This window comes from Anomaloglossus baeobatrachus, chromosome 2 (assembly GCF_048569485.1).
Source record: "Anomaloglossus baeobatrachus isolate aAnoBae1 chromosome 2, aAnoBae1.hap1, whole genome shotgun sequence".
Lineage (NCBI taxonomy): Eukaryota > Metazoa > Chordata > Amphibia > Anura > Aromobatidae > Anomaloglossus > Anomaloglossus baeobatrachus.
This window is the reverse complement of record NC_134354.1, coordinates 792809964-792819927: the sequence shown is the minus strand read 5'-3', so window position 1 is coordinate 792819927 and position 9964 is coordinate 792809964.

Below are 9964 nucleotides of genomic sequence, written 5' to 3'. Positions count from 1 at the left end.
GCCTCTCCCTCCTACCTGTCTGTGCACATGACGTCTTTTACAGGTGCGTCCACACACAAATCTGTTATGATCCAGTAACCGTTGAAGACCACAAAAAACTCCCATAGGTGAAAAAACACCAAGAAACAGGAGTAGTTGGAATCTAAACTGACCGCAATCCCCTGACTATCGGTCCACACTAGAAGCAGCCATGGGGCATTCCTAAACTCCTAGACACCACGAAACAGCCTGAGAAACTAGCTACGCCTCACAGAATGAAATGAGGAAAGCTACCTTGCCTCAGAGCAGTCCCCAAAGGAGTAGGTAGCCCCCCACATATAAAGATTTTGGTGATCTAGAAAAAACACAATACTCAGATAGGAAAAACAGAATTAGCAAAGGTGAGGCCCAGCTAACTAGATACAAAGGAAAGGAAACAATTTATTGTGGTCAGTACAAAATCCCTATAGCAAAATACCAAACTCCTGGTAGCAGAAAGGCCCTTGAGATCAAACAACCTCACCCCCACTATATCAGGTACCCCTGTTAACAATGGGAGAACAAAATACCAAAAGAACACAAAATACAGAAGAGCAAATAATCAAATCAGACAGGGATTAAAATCCCTTTTCCTGCAGGAAAGCTAGCACAGGGAAAACCCCCATGCTATCAGCACAAATTAAACAAAGCTTCACCTGCAAGAAAACAGATACACAGCAAAAACAAGGAAAAATAACACCAAAAGGTAGAAACCAGAAAGTAAGGCAAAACTGAAACTTATCTGCTGATGTCTTGCACAGGAATACAGGAAGGGACAAATCTCCAGGCCAGGAACAGAGACAGGGAATATACAATTATAATCGGCAACCGCCAGGCTGAAAGTGCTCTCCTATATAGACCAGACTTGTCTGCAATAGGACTTCCCCAATTCCCAATTAACACTGACACCTGTCTGAGTCAATAGCTAAGATAAGCTCCACTACCATTCCTGGCCACCAGAGGGTGCTTCAGAACAGCACCCACACAGACGAGGTTCACAACACGAATCTGCCTGAAAATGTCAAAATGACTTTCTGTTCTGTTCCTGTGTTTTTGATCTTTTTTAGACTTTGAAAGCTGAAAAGCCAACAAAACAGCAACTTCCACTGTTTTATACATACAGTTTAAAAAAGGAAGACGCCACAAAACAACAGAAAAGAAGCCAAAAAAGAAATCCACCGGCATTTTCCTGAAGCATCTTCCTATTGAAAATACTCCGGAGTGCGTCAGTGCCTTATATCCGCAATGTGCACATATGCTGTCATACACCACCATCAAGAGAGGTATAAAGAGTCTGAAATGCAATGAGTGTGGCACGATACTGTTTTCACCCTGCTGTCGCAGAGTCGTATAGGTCACCTGATTCCGTGGTTGGTGTTTCCTGGTGGGAGGAACCTATCATTCTATGCCACGTTACCGGGAGCACACCGCGTTATCAGGAAGTTCCCTCCATCATCACGGTGCCAGTTATAGTCCTGCTCTGCAGTGTGCTCGTCTGGTCCCTGTAAGTGCTCTAGATTCTGTCCGCTACCTCCCCTGACCTTTCATGACCTCCCTGACGTCTGTTCTGCCTGACCTCCCTGTCTCCCATCCCCCTTGTCTTGTCTTAACTTCTGTGTTTCCCTCCTGCTCCCTGTTTGTTGTCCTGTCTCTGCGCCCCCTTAATTTGGCTTGCTCTCCTGGTTACCGACTTCTAGATTGTTCCTGACCCTGACTCTGCCTCCTCCCTTGTACTGCGCTCCCTTTCGGCTCTGACCCGGCTAGCTCGACTCCTCTTAGCAACCACTTATTTACCTGGGACAGATTGTAAGGCAAGACTTGTACGTAAAGTTGAGCAAGTACCTAACTATTCGCTATCCTCATAACGAGTACTGTCTAATACTCGCGTAGTCGTTCCGAATAGTGTGTGTAATGCAAGTCAATGGGGAAAAGCTCACAAAGTAACGAGTAGCAAATAGTGCAGTTTTCGGGTTACTCATTACATTGCGAGTTTTCCCTGTTGACTTGCATTGCACACACTATTCAGAATGAATAGTATTAGACAGTACTCGTAATGAATAGTTAGGTACTCGCTCAACTCTACTTGTACGTTACTTGTTATTACCTGCAAAGTAGAACAGAAGTAAGGAGCATTTAAGGCCTCGTTGAGCATTTACCAAGAAAGAAAGAAATTGTTTATGGACTGCATTTCCTTGTAGAATTTCCCTTTTCATCCCAATAATCACATAACAGCCCGAGAGACATCAAGACCCCAACTCACCAGACATCAAGAATATGGCAATCCAAAAAAAACACAACTGAAAATTAAAACTCTAATTTTGAAAAGCATTTTGGTTTTTAAACCTTTTCATGTCCATTGTGTATTACAGATGCCCCCTCGAGTGTCTGTGACTGATGACGTAAGGATCCCATTCTGTGATTACTTTCCCTTCCATGTTCCACTTTATGAAGTCTAAGGTGCATCATACATGACGTCATCATCATATCATACACCACTGTTGTATAAAGCATCCAGATCATGGGTAAAAGAAGATTCCTGCAGTGCCCTCCTAGGAGAAGGTTGTGCAGGAGAAATATAAGTACTATAGATAACTAGAAGTGGGTGTCCATATAATAAGATCATCTGTGTTTGTATGATTATTGCTCAGATGCTGATGTACATACCAGGATGCGCCTTTGTAATGTGTTATTGAAACAAATTATACTAGGTTGAACAATGCAAGTATTCATAACATATTGAGAAAATTCATAACCTGTTGGTTCACACCAGCTGGGATGTGGGATGTGGGATGTTGACTCCTTGTTCATGCTCAGCAATGTGTTACCAAAGATGATGAAGCCAAAATGTACAATGAACAAAGAAGTATTCAGTAGCTGGTTCAAACTGGCATTAGGAAGCCAGTAGCAGGCTGATGATGTATTATATAGACTTTGCTGTTTATCTCTGACTAATCAGGGACAATGTTGAACTGAATAACTGTGTGTATTTTATAATATATGGATTAGAAGAGCTTTGAGCTTCTCCTGGATAGAGACACGTCTCTGTGTGGTCATTTCTCTTCATACATACATCTGTGCAGATTTGATTTGGACTCCGACTCTGTGACCCTAAAGACCCCTTAGCGATCTCCCCCAACACCACCTTGAGGCCTGATCAAGGCTGTTGTAGAACAAGAAAGAGCTTCTGTCTAAACTGTAGTAAAAGAGTTCTATTCCCGGTAGAGATGACGAGTCTGCATGCATGGAGGTGCCAACATAACTAAGAGGATTGAGGATTGCCACAAAAGGCAGCATGTGTGATACAATACATTTTGTGGGCGAAAAGCCCCAGGTGTAACATCCCCAGGTAGAATGCAGCTGAAAAGCAGTAGAGAAATCGTAAGTGGTTAATGCTGAGGATATGTCACGATTCCTCTGTGCAGAGCATCTTGCACTCAGGTGATGCTCTGCTGCACTACAAATCCGGCAGTGACATTATTCCTCTGTGCAGACCATCTTGCATTTGGAGATGCTCTGTTGTGTTTCTCTGAGTTCTTGCTGGCAGGTTGTTTGACAACACAGAACTCCATGCAGGTTCTGGGAGGTGCTGATTACTCAGGTGTTCCACCTTCCTGGTAATTGCTCTGTGTCATTACTGGGCATGCTCTCCCAGAACCTCGCCAGTCGTACTCTCTGGTTCTGTAGTTGTGCTCTTGGCTTGTGTTTTTGCTAGTTCTGATTTGAGTTTCTTGACCCTGGACCGTTATCTGACCATTTCTCTGCCCGCTCCCTGTTTTTGTCGTTACTGCCTGGCTTCTGACCTTGGACCGCTCCCTGACCACGTCTATTATTATTATTTATTATTATTATTTATTTATAGAGCACCATTAATTCCATGGTGCTGTACATGAGAAGGGGGTTACATACAAAATACGTATACAAGTTACAGTAGACAGACTAGTACAGAGGGAAGAGGGCCCTACCCTTGCGGGCTTACATTCTATAGGATTATGGGGAGGAGACAATAGGTGGGGTGTAGGTCAGGCGGCAGCTCCGCACGGTGGTCGGGCGGCAGCTCCGCACGGTGGTCGGGCGGCAGCTCCGCACGGTGGTCGGGCGGCAGCTCCGCACGGTGGTCGGGCGGCAGCTCCGCACGGTGGTTGGGCGGCAGCTCCGCACGGTGGTCGGGCGGCAGCTCCGCACGGTGGTCGGGCGGCAGCTCCGCACGGTGGTCGGGCGGCAGCGAGTTCATTATAGATTGTAGGCATTTCGGAACAGGTGCGTTTTCAGGTTCCGTTTGAAGTTTGCAAGGGTAGGGGATAGTCTGACGTGTTGAGGCAGCGAGTTCCAGGAGACTGGGGATGCTCGGGAGAAGTCTTGGAGTCGGTTGTGTGAGGAGCGAATGAGAGAGGAGGAGAGGAGGAGATCTTGGGAGGACCGGAGGTGACGTGTTGGAGTGTAGTGGGAGAGTAGTTCGGAGATGTACGGAGGGGAAAGATTATGCACAGCTTTGTAGGTCAGTGTTAGAAGTTTGAATTGGATACGGTGGAAGATTGGAAGCCAGTGGAGGGACATGCAGAGAGGAGAAGCGGGGTGGTATTGAGGAGAGAGGTGGATAAGTCGGGCAGCAGAGTTAAGGATGGACTGGAGAGGGGCAAGCGTGTTGGCAGGGAGGCCACAGAGGAGGATGTTACAGTAGTCGAGGCGGGAGATTATGAGGGCATGCACTAGCATTTTAGTTGATTGCAAATTGAGGAAAGGGCGGATTCTGGAAATATTTTTGAGTTGAAGACGGCAGGAGGTGGTGAGGGATTGGATGTGTGGTATGAAGGATAAGGCAGAGTCAAAGGTCACTCCGAGGCAGCGAACTTTGGGTACTGGCGAGAGCGTGGTGTTATTTATTGTAATAGATAGATTAGGTGGAGAGTGTAGGTGAGACGGAGGAAAGATGATTAGTTCAGTTTTGGCCACATTGAGCTTTAGGAAGCGAGAGGAGAAGAAGGAGGATATAGCAGATAGACATTTCGGGATTTTGGACAGCAGAGATGTGGCATCTGGGCCAGAGAGGTAGATCTGGGTGTCGTCGGCATATCTATCTGTCCCTTAATCTAATACGCACTCTCCTGGAATTCCGACCATCGGCACTTGACTTTACTGCACTTCTGTTTACTCCCTGTGTCCTGTTGTGTCCTCCTGTTACCTGACCCCGGCTTGTCTGATTACTCTTCTGTCTATACTACCCGTAAGTAGTGACTAGCATCACAGGATGAAGAGGTAACAAACTGAGCTGCTTTGTAAAATGCTCGGCCATGGGCAGTGTGGAGTCGGCATCACCATGTATGACACTGGCTCTAGGATGTGTGCAGAGAACTAGATTTTCCTATGTAACTTTCTAAAAAGAAGAGACATGTGCATATAAGAAGGATGGCAAAAGCAAACAGAGGACCCCAGCAGAAGATCTCTGCCACATAAAATGCTTGCAAGGAAAGTGGGAGATTGTGACGGTGCAATACCCCAGGAGGGTGGTCCGAAGCATTAGACAGGAGCATTTAGGCTCTTTTATCCTGCGCTGTGATTGTTGTAGCCTGACCCAGGAGAAAGAGATCAGCCCTCCTGGACGAAAGAGGGTGAGGATTGCCATCAGGGCTTATTACTGCAAATAAAGAGTATAACCACCACCAGGGGAAACAGTCCCTGCCATACCAGCACAACCGTGCACTGCAGAGTGGAGCAGAGAGGCTTAATCCAGACTTTCCAAATTGTGGCACAAATATAGTCTGAGCCCTGATACCTGAATGTGAAGAGAATTACTACATCGGAGATATGAAAGTTACGTTTTCAGAGAGGAACAGGCTTGAACTCTAGCACCAACTATTGGAAGTCGCAATCCTAAAAGTCAATAGCAACCCTTTAACGAGCATTGCCATATGATTTAGGATAAAAGCCAAGCCAGAATGTGACTTTCCAGACACAGTGTTCTGGAGTGTTGCCCCTCATCAGTGCAAAGTAGGAGATCTGATTTGTCTATATGAGAGGCTCATGACTGAGATCTAAGGGGCAATGCTTCTCCCTGTGGAGAGTGGCATGCCTGGGTGTGAAGACTTATGAGCCACGCAATGCTCCTCTGGAGATAGAAAGAGACAAGTGTCTGTGTCTGAGGAATTGTAACACAGCTACAGTTACATTTCCTGAGAGTGCTAAGCAATCTGACTAGAGGTCAGTGTATCCATGCCATTTACAGCGGTTGTCTTGTATTTTAATATCAATGGCCTATCCTTGGCGAACGTCATCAATACAAAATCAGTGAGGGTGCAACCGCCCGATCAGCTGTTCCTGGTTTTGGCACTGGCTGCAAGTGCTTGAGTCATGAGTGTTTCACATCTGCAGGCTACATCTTGTATTGCAGTCACTTTATTTTCTTGCAATGCTGAAATGGATCAAGACTTTTTCCCTGCTGGCTGAAATTACTCATAACCCTAATCACAGCTGTGGAATTTTGTCATCAAGCCCTTCAGCTATAAATACTTACTCCTGGCTTCACTCCATTCTGGTAATAGATTATCTAAACTAACCATGTGAAGAATTTCATCTCTGCTTAGCTGTGGTGTTGTTTCAGCTCTGAAGTTTCCTGCTGAAGAAATCAAGTGGTGCTTTTGTTGTGTATTTCCCCACCTACTTGTCTTACCTTTCTTGAGTTGTTTTATTGTAGTAGTTGGACTAGTGCCCCACTGGCCAAGACCCTAGTCAGGATAAGTTCAGGGTTGGCGAGGGCCTAGGCATGTGATGGCACACAGGGGGAAGGACCTGTCTAGGCATGTTACGGAACTCAGGGATCAGGCACAGCTTAGTGTGAGGTGGTGACTCCTCTCTCTATCGGCAGGGCCTCCTTTACACCTACCCTGGATTTCCCTCTGTGTTACACCGCATGCTGGGCGTTCCCTCACCACTGCATGACAGCTTAGTTCCGGAATGGAACAGCACAGCTTCTTCAACTGCATAACAACTGCAGCAAGATATGAATAGAGGCGTATGGCAGTGCCCGACTACAGCCGCACTGCAGTTGGCGGATCTGTATTGTGCAGCTTTGCAACTGATCACATCTGGCATTGGAAACACCTGTATTATTGGTGTCGCACCCCCCAATCTGATATTGATGACCAATCCTAAGGATAGGCTGTCAATATTAAAGAATTAGATAAGCCCTTTAAGGTGCTACAAACTATTATTAAGGGTCACAACATACAATCCAGCAAAACATATGCTTTGTTACTAAAGTGTCACAAACTGGCTAGGCAAACTGCTGAAAGACTGAAGGTTTGTGACCAGCAAAAAGAGTTTGTGCTGCTCAGCTGAGAAAGTGAGATAGATAGTACTGCAGGGGGACAGAAGTGCTGCTGAGGAGACTGCCAGCAGACTGTCACACGTGTCAGCTGTCACCTCTGCTCATGTCTCCCTGCTGTCTCATGTAAGACTGTAACCATCAAACTTGTTGCCTCCTTGTGAGTAAAATTCTTCAATTGACAGTAGTGTATGCCACATCATTCCACCATTCCTGAGTGGGAAACTACTCTACCACTGAGGGCTACTGAATCCTAGTCGTATTTAGAAGGGCAGGTTATGCCACATTTCTTCTTATAAAGGGGTTACACCTTGATACAACCAACCTACAACTATCAACACTACTTCTGATATTCTATATTTTTCTGGCCTGTATTAGGGCCACAGGTCTAAGCCTGTACGTGAGTCTTGTTATAGATAATGATCTTAATTTGATCACAAGACCCTAGTGTGAGGATGTGGGAGGGGAGCTCCAGGTTTATAACCTAACTTCAGTCAGAATCCCGCAGCCTTTCGGTGCCGTTAGAAAAGTTTAATTATTGGGGAGTGCGTCGCCCAAACAAATTAGATAGGCATGTTTTCATATTCCTGAGGGCCAGACGCACGTAACACACATTTCGGCAAAATTGTATGATGTGCGTAGCCCTCTATAAGTAATAACTGGTCACAGGAAGCCCGCAGGTGTTATGATCCGGAACCATGGAAGACCACCACAAATCATTGGCAAAAGGTGACAAGAGCATTGGCAACTAATCTGGCCGCCATCCCCTTACTAACCATCACAACTAGAAGTAGCCGAGGGGTGAACTAACATCCTGTGCACCGCGAACCCAGCCGGAGAACTAGCTATCCTAAAGGTAGGAAAGATGAATAACTCTCTGCCTCAGAAAATAGACAAGAAAAGCAAGCCCCCCACATTCAAAGACTGCGGTGATATAGGAAAAACACAATACACAGGCAGATGACAGGATTAGCAAAAGGTGAGGCCCCCGCTGACTAAAATAGGAAAGGACAGGAAAGGGACTGATGGTGGCCAGAGAAAAACCCTGCAAAATACCAACTTCCTGATAGTACAAAAAGGCCCTCAGATCGCACGATCTGAACTCTGTCCCATACCAGGTGCCCTTGTCATACCAATGAACAGAAAACAAGAATCATAACAAGGTCAACAAGCCACAAACACATGGACCCAAAGGAGCTATACTCCACACAGAACTGCAGGGAGTTCCCCAGCCAAGCCACTGAGGGGGAAAATCCCTGCAAGCAAATAAACTGAAACCAACCACAGCAAATGACAAACCCAGATAAACAAAAGAACCAGACAATAAATAAAGAGCAAGCACTTATCTGGGGAAGATGTGGTGTAGAGCAGGATTAAGCAGGCTGGAGATACAAAGAACAACTGACATCCGGCAACAGCCTGCAATCAGACCAGGATTTAAATAAGCAGAGAGTTAGCAAAGGAAACACCCACTGCACAACACACCTGGTCCAAGTCCAAACCATTCCTGGCCACCAGAGGGAGCCTCCCAGCAGCCAAAACATAACTAACATTCACAACATGCAGGACTCTCATATTTCCTATCAAAACAGAGATCAATTCACAACAACAAAAATGAGGGTCATATCTTCCGTGTGAGAAGCTCAGGGGCAGAGTTATGAACAAAAATTGGAAATCCATACTTTCCCTGGGTAGGTAGAAGACCAGCCCAGCGAGGTCACCAGGTGGGAGGGGACATGGATTGTAGCCAGTTTGATAAACACAGTACAGACATTTTTGGAGGTTCTTCTTCGGGCGGTCTTGTGTGGTGCACGTGGGGGAAGATCCAGGAACCGTATAGCCACACAGCGCCCCCCTGTGTCCGCTAGGGAATAAGGTAATTGATACAACTGATATCTGCTTATGATCCAGAACTTACCTGTAAATGTACTCTGACATATCTATATATATTCTGTAAATTCCATATTGTATATATTGTAGTTTCTAGTGGGCCCTTAAGGCGATTAAATATATATAATTTAATCTTGGGCTGGTCTGTTATCTCGATCCTGAATTCCACGTCTGTTGGCTCGGCGTAATAGTTATCGTAATTGATTGGTGGCAGCGAGTTTATGCCAAGGATCATTGTGGGGTATTCAGTGAGATCAGGGGAGGATTAGATATATTCCGCTCATAGGAGTCGGGGGAATACATACCTTACTTCACCGGGAACCCTTCAATCATCGGCATAGTAGAGTAGCGACCTCCTTGCTTATTGTCGGGCAATTCCATAATTGGCCTGACTAATAAGAGGGGCGCTAGAGAGCGAGTCACGTGCTCGGTCTGGTGGAAAGGTGGTGTGTAACTTCCACTTCCTCCCCCTTTTCCTGACACCTAGGTAGGACCAGGACTTACAGATCAGATATACAGTCTCTGTACTTTGTGTGAACTGTTCCCTAATGTCAGCATTTTTCTGAGACAGCTTCCTCCTAATATTTTACGTGTTGGGTGTTGTCCTGGTGAACTCTACACGAGACTCTAAATATTCACAGATAAACTTTGCTCAAAGTTTACCTTACAGAAAAACGAGAACCAAGAAAACCACATCCCCTTTTCTGGACACTAAAGTGACAAGTTTTTATTTTATCT